General features: G+C 52.0%; 1 protein-coding gene and 1 long non-coding RNA gene across 4 annotated transcripts in view; one reads left to right on the forward strand and one right to left on the reverse strand.

Moving 5' to 3' along the window:
• The window catches only part of NBAS (NBAS subunit of NRZ tethering complex), a 2,361,081-nt gene that overhangs the window by 745,883 nt on the left and 1,599,542 nt on the right, over window positions 1-15,656 (forward strand). The window lies entirely within an intron of this gene.
• LOC144762551 (uncharacterized) overlaps window positions 1-15,656 on the reverse strand; it is a 134,148-nt gene that overhangs the window by 74,849 nt on the left and 43,643 nt on the right. The gene's annotated exons all lie outside the window — the stretch shown is intronic.

The raw sequence follows: 15,656 nt of genomic DNA on the forward strand, positions 1-15,656 counted from the left end.
AAAGGAAAGAAAGGAAAAGATGGAGGTACCCCAGCAATCAGCGGGCCTGCTTGAGGTTGCATGGGAGCCTGCTTGCGGGATTTGTGTGTCACCAAGTCGTAGAAGTCTGAGATATCGGCGGCATGTCAATTCTCGGAATTCAGCTGTGAGCAATGTCAAGAAAGGTCGCCACAGTTAGGGAAATTCAGACCCTCTGCAAGCGAGAGTGAGGGTGCGCTTTTCCATTCCCAGTACCTGCCAAAGCCTCTGTAACCATCCGGAGTGTGTTGGTGGTTGGGTGGAGCGCAAGTGCGCGAGGATATTCTGAGTGGGTGCCCACCAGTGTGATAGCTATCAACCGGCCCGCCTTGAATTAAAGGTTTATGTAATAGGATTGGGTAGTCCCAGGAGGACGTACGTGGGAAAGTGCGGGATCTGTGTATCAAAGTGGCTGTCTACCTCGTCCAGTATGTGAGACCAATATTGCTGAATGCGGTCGCAGCTCCATAGAAGGTGTGTGAGGGTGCCCACTTCTCCACATCCCCTCCAGCACAAGGCACTATGTCGTGTATCGAAGTGATGGAGGTACCAGTAGGTAGCTACCTTAGTCAGTGTCTCTATGAGTCCCATGTGGTATGCTGAGTGCCGTGCCCTGTGGTAGATGCCATCCTACTCTTTATGGCTAAGGGTGCATCCCAGTTCCCGCTCCCAGCGCATCCGACCAGCGTTGTAGGTAAGGGTAGAAGTCAGTAGCAGCTGTTTGTGTAGGTCGGAAATTATTTTTTTATCGGCGGTGCGGATGATGAGCCTTTTTTCATAGGGGGTTAGTAGGCGTTGGACGCCTGGTTTGATTTGCGGGTGGAGCGCCCAGTGCCTGAGTTTGAGGTAGGGTAGGCATTCTGATTCGGGGATGCCATAGTGTGTCTTAAGTCGTGGGAACGGAATAATCCCTTCTAAGTCAAAAAGATGACCGAGGGATCGACATTCGGTGGGACGCCATGCTGCAAAGGCCTTGGGGTCAGTGCCGGGGTGAAATTCAGGATTATTAAAGAGGGTGTCAATGGGGAGGGAAAAGAGGTCAGATCGTGGGCGATATTAGTGCGGTCTCAAACCTCCATGATCGTGCCTGTGATCTGTTTTGTGAAGAAAGGGAATGCCTTGTAGGGGCATAGCAGCCACCGCCTGGTCCTGAAACAACCAGTGTTTCTCCGACTCGAGGCGGTGCCATTTCACCAGGTAACAAAGTTGTGCAGCATAAAAGTAAAGCTGTAAGTCCGGAATCCCAACGCCCCCCTTCTCCGTTGGTAGAATCGCGACCACATGCTTGAACCGGGGTTTTCGGCCCTGCCAAATGAAATTCACTAGGTCAGCTTGTTTTTGTTGAATCTAACCCTGAGGAGGCCGAAGGGGAAGGGTCAGGAAGAGGAACAGGATCTGGGGAAGGATTGTCATTTTGGTGGCAGCTACTCTGCCAAACTACGATAGAGTGTGGCGCTTCCATTGCCCCAGCTCCTTGTGGATGTGTGAGCGGAGGTTGGAGTAGTTAATGGCAGTAGTGGCTGGTATGGTGGACCCCAGCTGAATTCCCAGATATGGGATCGAAGAGATCGACCACTGGAGCGTATGTTCCTCTTGCAAATGAGCTAACGTGGCAGTGGAGAGAGAGATGTCTAGCGCTATGGATTTATCGATGTTGACCTTCAAGCCGGAGGCCTGTGCGAAGCAGTGCAGTTCTATGAAAAGAGCGCGCATTGCAGGGATCCGGTTGGAGAGGGAAAGCAAAATATCATCAGCGTAAAGGCTGATAGTATGGGTGTCCCCTCCAAATTTAATACCCATAATGAGGGGGTGGCTGCTAACCCTCAGCGCCAGCGGCATAATATAAAGCACGAATAGCAGGGGCGATAGGGGACATCCCTGCCTAGTGCCTCTGCCTATGGAGAAGCGCAAGGACGTCTGGCCGTTTACCCGAACGGTCGCTTTGGGCAGTCGATAACAGTTGAGTGTCCGGGAGCGTAGTTTTTCACCAAGGCCAAATCGTATCAGGACCTGCTCAAGATAGGGCCAGTGAACCTTATCAAAGGCTTTTTCAGCATCTATGGCCAACAACATGTATTAGCCCGTTGTGCAGGATGCCTTCTCTATCAGGTGGAGGATTCTCTTGGTGTTATCGCTCGTTTGCCGTTGTGGAATAAAGCCGGCCTAGTCTGGATACTAGTGTACAACTTGATGTCTACGTTCAAAAGGGAAATCGGTCTATACGCACTGCATTGTGTTTTGTCTTTCCCGGGTTTCAGAATAACCGCCAGCGATGCTTCCAACATCTCCTCTGGTATAGCCCAGTCGTTTCCGAAGTATGGGAGCTACTTGGGAGCAAAAGGTTTTTATAAAAGGCCGCTGTGTAGCCGTCCGGCCCGGGCAACTTGCCCAGCTTAAGGAAAGAAATCGCTGCGATGACCTCCTCTGTGCTTATGTCCCTGTCCCAAGTCGTCGGCCTGTGCTTTGTTGAGTGCGGGTATTGCCGCCGTCTCCAAGTATTTGTTGCAATGTTGTGCGTCTAAGGTGTCGCCTGAGTACAGCGTTGCATAGAAGTCTCCGCGATGGCCGTGTCATCTGTGATGAGCTCCCTCCCCCCCCCCCCCCCCCCGGCACCCCGAGGTATGGATAGCTAGTACTCCCAGTCGCTGCCTGGTTTCTTGTAGTTTGTGTGCTAAAAGGCACCCACATTTATCGCCCCCGGTGTAGTAGGAGTGACGGAGTAGGAGAGCTGCATACTCGGCCCGGTCTTGATGGAGTGCCGCAAGCTGTTTCCGCTCCACGCAAAGTTGACGCCAGGCCCTGGCAGCTCCCGTGCGTTGGTGCATCTGCTAGAGCTCTGCTACCCTTTGAGTGAGCTCGACTCGTTTGCGGCTGCGCTCTAAATTTTCGGGTGCGGAAATAGCTATAAATTCCCCCCGTAACACCCCCTTGAGAGGCACCCATTGTGTCACCAGGGAGATGTCTGGAGTGCTTTAGAGGGCAAGGTAATTCGTGATAGCAGCCTTAACTTGGTCAACGGTGGATACCCGGTGCAGCAGTGTGTCGCGAAGTCGGCAGTGTCTCAGCGGTTGTCGCGTAGGAGGGAACTGGAAGGAGGTGATAACCGGGGTGTGGTCCGAGAGAGATGCTGTCAGAATCGCGGAATCACTTGCGAGGGCTTGTAGCGGGATAGAACCAAGGAGATAATCTAATCTGGCGTATGTTTTATGTGCTCCCGAGTAAAAAGTGTAGGCTCGGCTATGGGGGGGAATTGGTGCCACAAATCAACAATGCCCAATTCCTGGAGTCGGGCTGATCCCGCCGGTGAAAGAGCACCAACTTGACTTGATCGCTGACACGAGGGGTCGTGAATGTTATCAAACACCATATTCAAATCCCCCCCCACCCCCCCCCCCAGCAGTAGGCGCCTCTCCGAGTTCACCGTTGCCTCAGTGAGTGCGTTGTGAAAAAATGTTTCCTGCCCTTCATTGGGAGCATAGAAGGAACCCGCTATAAAAGAAACTCCCACCACCTGAAACTGATATGTGAGCAAACGACCCTTGATCTCAGCCTCTTTCTGGAGTACTTTACCCTGGAAGTAGCGGGAAACAAGAATGGCGACCCCAGCAGATTTAGTAGAGTTGGAGGAGAACATCTGTGTGGAAAAGGCATGTGATTTCATCCTGGGGAGAAGATGTGTCTCTTGTAAAAGACATATGTCTGCTTTGGAGTGCTCCAGGTAGTGGAGAATTGCCCTGCGTTTAATGGAATTGTTTAGGCCGCGTACATTAAATGTCAAGATACTAACTGAATTATGTGGCATTGAGTTTAGCAGGAAGCGTAAGCTGTATTATGCCGTGGGCATTTGTGCCGGGCAAGGATTGAGGGCCTATGAAAGGGCAACCCACACCAATCAACAGGTGATCTGCACAGCGCGAAGGGGAAAGGTGGACGAGGGGACCCAACCCCCCCCCCCAAAAAAAAAACCCTGAAAACAAGCCCCAATACAACTTCCAGCTGGGGACAGTTCGATCACGCAAAGTCAAGTAACATTGCACGCCATCTCAAGATGACCGGTCAAAAAAAGGAGAGGGCTCCATGTTGTGACCAAGAAGAAGAGTACCACTCCACCTGCCGCCCGCCTAAGCCCCATGGGGGAACACGCAGAAGATCCAAGACAAAAACAAACCCCTCCCCCAGGTGTCACTTAGTGCTGGGACCCTCTCCTGTGAGGGCCTCCGAAACGGCTATAATAGCCGCCTGCTGGCTCCTGGCAATTTCAGATTTGTGTGGTTTCCGGGGACGCCTTCTCCTACCCTGTCGTTGCCATCCCGACTGGGAAATCTCAGGACCCGACCCAATGCTGTGTTCATCATCTTCCTCGCTTGGTAGGGTGAGACCTAGCAGCCGGCAAGAGTGTATCAATCAAAGAAGTTGGTGAAGTTTGCCATTGTAGCGGAAGATTAAACGGAATGGGTGACCCCATGAGTACGGGATCCCTTGCTGTCGGAGGTGCTCAGTCACTGGGCGAAATTGTCGGCGACGTTGAAGGGTGATCAGAGCTAAGTCCTGATATAGCACCGGGGAGTGGCCGCGGAAGGAGATAGGATGCTAAGATCTTGCCTTAGTGAGGATGGCTTCCTTAATCTTGAAGTCCTGCACGCAAACCAGTATGTCTGCTGGTTAGGCATTGGGTGCCCGAGGCGGACCGACTCTGTGCGCTCTGTCAAGAATAATACAAAAGGGGGTGGTGATGGACGGAGCATCTGAACCAATCAAACACTCACACCCAGTCAAGAGATCTGGGTTTGATCCATCACCGTTCTTTAGCCCACTCTGCCACCCCAGTTCAGACATGGCTATATGCAAATCAGTCTGACCCTGTGCCTCTTGCGAACAGTCCAGCCCGAACTGCCAAACCATGCCTTCCCTGGACCGGAAACAAGCTTCCGAGGACCGGTTTCTGGCATTACAGCCGTCTTCAGCCCGGCTTGCTTGAATCCAGTGCCAAAGTGAGCAAGGGACTCACGTCTGAGCATACCCTGCCACACTTATGGCGGCCAAAGCGGTACAAAAGGGGGTGGTGATGGACGGAGCATCTGAACCAATCAAACACTCACACCCAGTCAAGAGATCTGGGTTTGATCCATCACCGATCTTTAGCCCACTCTGCCACCCCAGTTCAGACATGGCTATATGCAAATCAGTCTGACCCTGTGCCTCTTGGGAACAGTCCAGCCCGAACTGCCAAGCCATGCCTTCCCTGGACCGGAAACAAGCTTCCGAGGACCGGTTTCTGGCATTACAGCCGTCTTCAGCCCGGCTTGCTTGAATCCAGTGGCAAAGTGAGCAAGGGACTCACGTCTGAGCATACCCTGCCACACTTATGGCGGCCAAAGCGGTACAAAAGGGGGTGGTGATGGACAGAGCATCTGAACCAATCAAACACTCACACCCAGTCAAGAGATCTGGGTGTGATCCATCACCGTTCTTTAGCCCACTCTGCCACCCCAGTTCAGACATGGCTATATGCAAATCAGTCTGACCCTGTGCCTCTTGGGAACAGTCCAGCCCGAACTGCCAAGCCATGCCTTCCCTGGACCGGAAACAAGCTTCCGAGGACCGGTTTCTGGCATTCCAGCCGTCTTCAGTCCGGCTTGCTTGAATCCAGTGGCAAAGTGAGCAAGGGACTCACGTCTGAGCATACCCTGCCACACTTATGGCGGCCAAAGCGGTACAAAAGGGGGGTGGAGATGGACGGAGCATCTGAACCAATCAAACACTCACACCCAGTCAAGAGATCTGGGTTTGATCCATCACCGTTCTTTAGCCCACTCTGCCACCCCAGTTCAGACATGGCTATATGCAAATCAGTCTGACCCTGTGCCTCTTGGGAACAGTCCAGCCCGAACTGCCAAGCCATGCTTTCCCTGGACCGGAAACAAGCTTCCGAGGACCGGTTTCTGGCATTACAGCCGTCTTCAGCCCGGCTTGCTTGAATCCGGTGGCAAAGTGAGCAAGGGACTCACGTCTGAGCATACCCTGCCACACTTATGGCGGCCAAAGCGGTACAAAAGGGGGTGGTGATGGACGGAGCATCTGAACCAATCAAACACTCACACCCAGCCACTGGATTCAAGCAAGCCGGGCTGAAGACGGCTGGAATGCCAGAAACCGGTCCTCGGAAGCTTGCTTCCTGTCCAGGGAAGACATGGCTTGGCAGTTCGGGCTGGACTGTTCCCATGAGGCACAGGGTCAGACTGATTTGCATATAGCCGTGTCTGAACTGGGGTGGCAGAGTGGGCTAAAGAACGGTGATGGATTAAACCCAGATCTTTTGACTGGGTGTGAGTGTTTGATTGATTCAGATGCTCCGTCCATCACCACCCCCTTTTGTACTGCTTTTGGCTGCCATAAGTGTGGCAGGGTATGCTCAGACGTGAGTCCCTTGCTCACTTTGCCACTGGATTCAAGCAAGCCGGGCTGAAGACGGCTGGAATGCCAGAAACCGGTCCTCGGAAGCTTGTTTCCGGTCCAGGGAAGACATGGCTTGGCAGTTCGGGCTGGACTGTTCCCATGAGGCACAGGGTTAGACTGATTTGCATATAGCCATGTCTGAACTGGGGTGGCAGAGTGGGCTAAAGAACGGTGATGGATTAAACCCAGATCTTTTGACTGGGTGTGAGTGTTTGATTGATTCAGATGCTCCGTCCATCACCACCCCCTTTTGTACCGCTTTTGGCTGCCATAAGTGTGGCAGGGTATGCTCAGACGTGAGTCCCCTGCTCACTTTGCCACTGGATTTAAGCAAGCCGGGCTGAAGACGGCTGGAATGCCAGACACCGGTCCTCGGAAGCTTGTTTCCGTTCCAGGGAAGACATGGCTTGGCAGTTCGGGCTGGACTGTTCCCATGAGGCACAGGGTCAGACTGATTTGCATATAGCCATGTCTGAACTGGGGTGGCAGAGTGGGCTAAAGAACGGTGATGGATTAAACCCAGATCTTTTGACTGGGTGTGAGTGTTTGATTGATTCAGATGCTCCGTCCATCACCACCCCCTTTTGTACCGCTTTTGGCTGCCATAAGTGTGGCAGGGTATGCTCAGACGTGAGTCCCTTGCTCACTTTGCCACTGGATTCAAGCAAGCCGGGCTGAAGACGGCTGGAATGCCAGAAACCGGTCCTCGGAAGCTTGTTTCCGGTCCAGGGAAGACATGGCTTGGCAGTTCGGGCTGGACTGTTCCCATGAGGCACAGGGTCAGACTGATTTGCATATAGCCATGTCTGAACTGGGGTGGCAGAGTGGGCTAAAGAACGGTGATGGATTATACCCAGATCTTTTGACTGGGTGTGAGTGTTTGATTGATTCAGATGCTCCGTCCATCACCACCCCCTTTTGTACCGCTTTTGGCTGCCATAAGTGTGGCAGGGTATGCTCAGACGTGAGTCCCTTGCTCACTTTGCCACTGGATTCAAGCAAGCCGGGCTGAAGACGGCTGGAATGCCAGAAACCGGTCCTCGGAAGCTTGTTTCCGTTCCAGGGAAGACATGGCTTGGCAGTTCGGGCTGGACTGTTCCCATGAGGCACAGGGTCAGACTGATTTGCATATAGCCATGTCTGAACTGGGGTGGCAGAGTGGGCTAAAGAACGGTGATGGATTAAACCCAGATCTTTTGACTGGGTGTGAGTGTTTGATTGATTCAGATGCTCCGTCCATCACCACCCCCTTTTGTACCGCTTTTGGCTGCCATAAGTGTGGCAGGGTATGCTCAGACGTGAGTCCCTTGCTCACTTGGCCACTGGATTCAAGCAAGCCGGGCTGAAGACGGCTGGAATGCCAGAAACCGGTCCTCGGAAGCTTGTTTCCGGTCCAGGGAAGTCATGGCTTTGCAGTTCGGGCTGGACTGTTCCCATGAGGCACAGGGTCAGACTGATTTGCATATAGCCATGTCTGAACTGGGGTGGCAGAGTGGGCTAAAGAACAGTGATGGATTAAACCCAGATCTTTTGACTGGGTGTGAGTGTTTGATTGATTCAGATGCTCCGTCCATCACCACCCCCTTTTGTACTGCTTTTGGCTGCCATAAGTGTGGCAGGGTATGCTCAGACGTGAGTCCCTTGCTCACTTTGCCACTGGATTCAAGCAAGCCGGGCTGAAGACGGCTGGAATGCCAGAAACCGGTCCTCGGAAGCTTGTTTCCGGTCCAGGGAAGACATGGCTTGGCAGTTCGGGCAGGACTGTTCCCATGAGGCACAGGGTCAGACTGATTTGCATATAGCCATGTCTGAACTGGGGTGGCAGAGTGGGCTAAAGAACAGTGATGGATTAAACCCAGATCTTTTGACTGGGTGTGAGTGTTTGATTGATTCAGATGCTCCGTCCATCACCACCCCCTTTTGTACCGCTTTTGGCTGCCATAAGTGTGGCAGGGTATGCTCAGACGTGAGTCCCTTGCTCACTTTGCCACTGGGTTCAAGCAAGCCGGGCTGAAGACGGCTGGAATGCCAGAAACCGGTCCTCGGAAGCTTGTTTCCGGTCCAGGGAAGACATGGCTTGGGAGTTCGGGCTGGACTGTTCCCATGAGGCACAGGGTCAGACTGATTTGCATATAGCCATGTCTGAACTGGGGTGGCAGAGTGGGCTAAAGAACGGTGATGGATTAAACCCAGATCTTTTGACTGGGTGTGAGTGTTTGATTGATTCAGATGCTCCGTCCATCACCACCCCCTTTTGTACCGCTTTTGGCTGCCATAAGTATGGCAGGGTATGCTCAGACGTGAGTCCCTTGCTCACTTTGCCACTGGATTCAAGCAAGCCGGGCTGAAGACGGCTGGAATGCCAGAAACCGGTCCTCGGAAGCTTTTTTCCGGTCCAGGGAAGACATGGCTTGGCAGTTCGGGCTGGACTGTTCCCATGAGGCACAGGGTCAGACTGATTTGCATATAGCCATGTCTGAACTGGGGTGGCAGAGTGGGCTAAAGAACGGTGATGGATTAAACCCAGATCTTTTGACTGGGTGTGAGTGTTTGATTGATTCAGATGCTCCGTCCATCACCACCCCCTTTTGTACCGCTTTTGGCTGCCATAAGTATGGCAGGGTATGCTCAGACGTGAGTCCCTTGCTCACTTTGCCACTGGATTCAAGCAAGCCGGGCTGAAGACGGCTGGAATGCCAGAAACCGGTCCTCGGAAGCTTTTTTCCGGTCCAGGGAAGACATGGCTTGGCAGTTCGGGCTGGACTGTTCCCATGAGGCACAGGGTCAGACTGATTTGCATATAGCCATGTCTGAACTGGGGTGGCAGAGTGGGCTAAAGAACGGTGATGGATTAAACCCAGATCTTTTGACTGGGTGTGAGTGTTTGATTGATTCAGATGCTCCGTCCATCACCACCCCCTTTTGTACCGCTGTCAAGAATAATGTCAGATTCGTGGTAGTCGGAAGAGGCCATTTGAGAAGGCAAACCGATCCTTGGTGTCTTCTGCTGTTTTCACCCCCTGGATCCTAATGTTATGCCTGCAACAGCGTCGCTTTTCTCCTCCAGGGTGGCCACTCGCCCTCCGAAAGCATCCACGTCTGGTCTCATCTCCTTAACCTCTGCCGTGAATCCGGTTTTAACTGACTGTATGTCTTCCCAGAGGGTGAGGAAGAGCGACTCCAGAAAGGCCTTTGTTATCGGTTCATCTCCTGCGGACGCTGAGGGTTTAGAGGTCTCATTCACAGGGGCTGCAGCTGCCATGTTGTGGTTGGAGAGCGAGCAACCAAAGATGTATTTCAAAGGCTTCCTCTTTCTTGTCCTAGACGAGGACATGCCCCTTCGTCGTCTCAGAGCCCCGACCAGAGAGGCGCGTGCTAGGGGGGTCCCCGTCTGTCCCATAGGGCGTCCAGGAGATGGCACATCTGTTGCGTGGTGCAGGTCGCTGCTGTCCCCCCGAGTGTGCCCCGTTCTCTCACCTCCACCACAAAGGGAATGTTCCCAAACCGGGACAAAAAGGACCACCCCTTACGTCTCTTCCTCAGGTCTCTCGGGCCCTACGTGGCTCACTTCGGGGGGGGGGGAGAGAGATCAAGTGACTGTGAACGGAGGTGAGGTCCCGGCGGCCAGGTAACAAGTGGAGGCCAGAAGAGGAGTTAGATGTCAATGCTGACTGGGCAGGCTGCAGGCTGGACCCCCAGTTCCTCTCAAAGTTCACGAAATCTTCTCACTGTGTTTGCAATATATCTCAGCATTCAGGGATTGCCTCTATGCCATGCACAAGACCATTCTTCTCTCGGTCCCCTTCAGGCCCCCCCCACCGTGAGTTCACCTGGGACAGGCTCCCACGGCTCACTGCAGCTCGCCAGGTCGGCTAGACAGGTGGACGATGCGATCCGTAGTGTGAGCAGGATGTCTCTGAACCTGCCCAAAGAGCAGTGTCCCACTACGAGGTAGAGCCCCGTCGTGGTGACCAGTGAAGCGGCCAGCAGCCCCTGCGTCGTCCCACGGCCGCTCTTAAAATCGAGGCCGGGGATCCTCGGGGCCCAGTGCAAGTAGGGCCACGGTGAGTGTGTGAGTGGAGCCCGTGTCCGGGATTATGAGAGCTAGGGATCAGGGCCAGGCGCGTCAGAGTTGTGGCCGAGGGCGTCTGGCGTGGCCCCTGGAAGCCAGGCCCCCCCTTCGACAACCGGGGAGGCGTCCCGGGGCCCCAGACCGTAGTACTGATGTTGTTTGCTGTTGGGCTCTGCGGGCCTGGGACCTCATCAGAACCGATGCCGAGCTTGTCCCAATACGCTTCCACTCACTGCCCCGGGCCTCTGGTCATTGCTGTGGAACGGAGTAGCGTTGATAGCAGCCTCTCCTCTTCAGGCCCGTGCCGCCTCCCACTGCCTTCTCCTCTCTCGCAGGCGCGCACAGGTGCGGATCGCCGCCACCGGAGGAGTCTACCCCCAGTGCGGCCTCAGACTGCTCGGAGACCTCCGCAGATCACCCCAGCTCCACCGGAGGCACAAGTAATGTTCACTTACAGTCCGCTGGCCATCTCAAATCCTTGGGGCTTCGCGCCGGCCCTGCCCGGAGTTCCACCTCTGCTTTGGGCTCCTCCAAAACTGAGGCCGGGGATTCTGAGGCCCAGAAGGCCTCGTCGTGCTGTTCGCTGGGGCTCGCAGACCCGTTGCTCCCCTCCTGCCGAATAACGGGGGCGCACACCGCAGTCCGGTGGCGCTCTGATGCAGCTGTGAACAACCTCGCTGAATCCTTGTCGCCGCTGCAGTCCCGGCAGCTGCTCAGGCGGGGCCCACAACCCGTCCTCAGGGCATATCGGCTCTGCAAGCGGCTGGGCAGCGTCGTGGGCAACCCGCGTGTCCTCTGGGTTACCGACGTGGCTGCCGGGTAGGGAGATGCTGGCCCTATTCGTCTGGAACTCCAGGTCTCTGCCTTGGTGATGCCGTCCACTGCCGTGCTGAGGAATAGGGCCGCGGCTCTGCACACGTGACCTCCACGGTGCTGCAGCCCTCGGCGTCCACAGCCGGACTGTGGGGACCGCTCTGGGGTTCCGATGGTGTTATTGGGCGGGCAGCAGGTAGGAGCTCCAAATTGCGCGTCCTACTTCGCCGCCATCTTCTATGCTCAATCTGTTAACAGATTTTACAAGCATTTGTTGACAGTAAGAACGTTTAACCATTTTTGAGAAAATAGGAAGCAAACTTGCTCTTTTAAACATGCCTCTAGACGTTTTCCACAACTGTCGCTTCAGACATATGTTGCCATGTATTATGGAGGCCTGAGCGACATAAGCGACATTTGCAACATTTCCTTTGCATAAATGACGGAAAATTTCCAAGAACAACAACACACTATCTGTTCTTTCATGGAGTTCCCTTTTTTTTTTACCCGAATTTGTGGCATAATCATGTAGTTCAAAATGTCGGAACTTATAGATGATTACGGCGGGGTAAATGAAATTCCGCCCGGGTTAGTGTCATCCACGAATATCCTGCTGGTCAAAAGTATGGCTTCTGTTATTGTTAAATATGCAAAACTAATATATAGTTTGAGAGTCAGCTGATTAATAAATAATGAGTTTTTAAATGTATAATTTAGATCTGAAGCATGTCCGAAAACAAATACATTAGTAGGCAGAGATCCTTGTTTAGTTCAGAATCAAGGTTTCTTCCCTGCAAATCATAATGTGTTCATTTTTAATGCGTCCATTAGAAGTGGAGTGATTGAGGCGAGACTGACCTGTGGACCAAGAGACTCGGTGTAGAGGTGCAATGATGTTGACCTTTTGAAAATGTTTCTTGGCCATAGGACGTCCCCCCATTGCGCCATCCGCATGTTTACCAATCCACCATCTGACTTGTCTTTGGTCCATCAAACCTGGATCTGCAAATGATTGAGCCAACTTTTTAGATGGTAATTTGAGCAGGACTTTCTCTACATTAGCCTGTCTTAGCTTGATCATATCCTCCACCCATGAAATGTATTTGCCAGGGGGCTGGCTTGTATCCACTCTGTGTAGATGAATGCAGCTGTAGTTCGCCTTCAGTTCGCCTGGTTACCCTCACTTTTCTGCTATGAACACAGAGTTGAGTAGCAGTAGCTAATGTCTAGCAGGTTGCTATGTCCTCGTAAAAGTAACAGAGAGCAATCAAAGCTGATAGTGGAATGGGACGAAGAGTGCCAGCATAATCTATGGTAGACTGTGAACCTGACAGACATACATGAGTGTGCTACATGATCATGTCCCTGCACACCTCTTAAAGGAGGCAAGAGCAGATGTTCTGTGGAACAGAAGAGAATCTCAGAACACTGACCAAGAAGTAAGGAAGAGTTGTGGCGCTGCGGCCAGGGCGACTGACGCTGGAATCTGGGGATCACGGTTCGATCCCCGGCTCCAGCGGCAGGTTAGCCCAGCACCATGTGACTCTGGGCAATAGCTTGCTTAATCTTCCCGACGGCCCCCAGCGCCTAGAGACCCTTATGGGGAATTGTTCGTGCTTTAAAATGTGTGGCTTATTATTATTATTATTATTATTATTATTATTATTATTATTATTATTATTATTATTATTATTAAGAGGGAAAATTGGGATGTCCTATTCCCGAAGTAGAAAAGATGAGCAACATTCCAACGTTTTTGGAAATATATTTAAAGAAGTGCATAATTTAGATGTGAAGCATGTCCGAAAACAAATACATCAATAGGCAGAGGTCCTTGTTGGGTTGTAAAGACATCTTGGGGACATTCAGAAAGGTTCCCCGGTAATGGATTTTGTCCATTAGTTACCATTGGCTTTGTGGTCTGTATCTCAAATGTTCTAGCTTTATCTTTGCTGGCTGTATTTGTTTTAGGCTGTCCAGGCATAGTTTATCAATCCCAAGGAGCAAAGCCTTTTCACACCAACTCTCTTGTATTCTTCCACAAGGGCTCCTTTCTTTAAACAGGCCTGTAAATCTTGTTTTTATCTTGTCACATTTGCAGTGCATTCAAAGACCGAGGTCAAATGTCAGGCTTTGTGTTCCGAGGGAGCTTGGTATTTTTTTTCTATGAGTTGAAAGTTAGAGGGTGTACATGACATTTTATCTTTTTATTTAATCAAAGGATCCATTGAACACGCTTTTATATATCTACTTTTTGGCTTCTGTTCACTCGCTGGTGGTGTTTGTATGTGTATGTATGAGTGTTGTATTTATGATGGTATGCTCTTAGATAACCCAAAGGGAAGTTTTTTCTGATCTGGTGGTTCAACACCTGGTGGGTTCCGTGAACGCCAAGGCGGACAAACTCAGCTGCCGGTGCATGATGGATCACAAATGTTGTTTTCACTCGGAGGTGGTGCTCAGAGGCCTTTGGTCTCCGGCGGAGTCCATGCTCCATAACAACCTTCTGGAGCTTCGGGCGATCCGATTTGCACTGAAGGCATTCCTTCCCTCTGTCAAAAAGAAAGTGGTGCAGGTGTTCACAGACAACACCACCGCCATGTGGTACTGCAACAAACAGGGCGGAGTGGGGTCGTGGACCCTATGTCAGGAGACTCTGTGTCTCTGGACATGGGTGGAACATCAGGGCATTTCCCTGGTGGTTCAACACCTGGCAGGTTCACTGAATGCCAGGGCGGTTGACCTCAGCCGCAGGTGCATGATGGTTCTCGAATGGCGTCTTAACTCGTACGTGGCGCAAGGTCTCTTTAGACAGAGGGCAGAGCCTTGGCTAGATCGATTCGCCACTGAAGGGAATGCACAATGTCAGCAGTTCTGCGCGTTGGATTTTCCAAGGCCACACTTGCTCAGCGACGCTTTTCGCCACAAGTGGAGTTGCAGTCTTCTATACGCCTTTCCACCTATACCACTTCAGCCTGGAGTGCTGAAGAACATCAAGAGTGACCGGGCCCAAATCATTCTTGTGTTTCCGTACTGGGCAGAGAGAGTCTGGTATCCTGAGATCTTGAACGTGGCAATAGATCTTATGTTGCAGCAACAGGAGATGGTCCTGCACCTGAACCTGTCCAGTCTCCAGCTCCTTGCGTGGAAATAGAGCACCAACGGTTGACCGCTTTCGACCTTCCTCCCGAAGTCTGTAACGTTATCTTGCCAGCCAGGCCTCCCTCCACCAAAACGGTATATGCCGATAGATGGAACAAATTTGTGGCATGTTGCAGATCAAAGGCTGTGGATCCCCTTTCTGCCCCTCTTTCAGAGGTTCTCCTCTTCATTCTTTCCTTGGCCCAGCAGGGCTCTGCTCTCGGCACTCTTAAAGGCTATCTTTCGGCCATTTCAGCCTTTCTTTTCCTTCCTGATCAGCTTTCTCTTTTCAAGTCCCCTATTGTAAATCGCTTCCTTAAGGGCATTACTCACCTGTTTCCTCCTATTCCTTTTGTTATGCCCCAGTGGGACTTGAACTTTGTTTCTGACTTACCTTATGTGCGCTCCTTTCAAGCCACTACATAACTGTCCTCTCAGACTATTGACCCTTAGAACTGCCTTTTTGTTTATCGTCACCTCTGCTCGCAGGGTGAGTGAGCTTCAGGCTCTTTCTTCTAAACCTCATTTCCTGGCTGTTGATCCAGACAAGGTTGTCCTTTGCACTAGACCTTCTTTTCTTCCCAAAGTGGTTACTTCTTTCCACATAGGACAGACCATCTCTTTGCCCACCTCCTTCCTGCCCGCATCCTTCTAAAGATGAGGAGATGCTCCACCGCCTGGATCCAAAATGTGCGCTTTCATTTTATCTGGATCGCACAAAACAGTTCTGGGTGGATGATCAGCTCTTTTTTGGCTATGTGGGCGTCAAGAAAGGTTAGGCCGTGCAAAAACGGATCATCTCTCGATAGGTCGGTCTTTGCATTAAAATGTGTTACTCCTTGGCAAAAGAACCTATAGTAGGGTTGCGCACCCACCCCACCAGGGCGATGGCAGCCACTACTGGTTTGTGAAGTGTAGCCTCTTTTCATGACATCTGCCAGGCAGGTATGTGGGCTTCATTGCACAATTTCACTAAACATTACTGCCTGGACAGCCAAGTCCGGAGAGACGGCTTCTTTGGCTGCTCCATTCTCAAGGACTTTCTGGTGTGAACTTGATTCGCAGACCCACCACCGGGGTTGTTATTGCTGGGGTATCTTTTCTAAGGAAAGGAATGCATAAATAATAGTCTCTTTCAGATGAACAAGTTACTTAC

Source organism: Lissotriton helveticus, chromosome 6 (genome assembly GCF_964261635.1).
Source record: "Lissotriton helveticus chromosome 6, aLisHel1.1, whole genome shotgun sequence".
NCBI classification, from domain to species: Eukaryota; Metazoa; Chordata; class Amphibia; order Caudata; family Salamandridae; genus Lissotriton; species Lissotriton helveticus.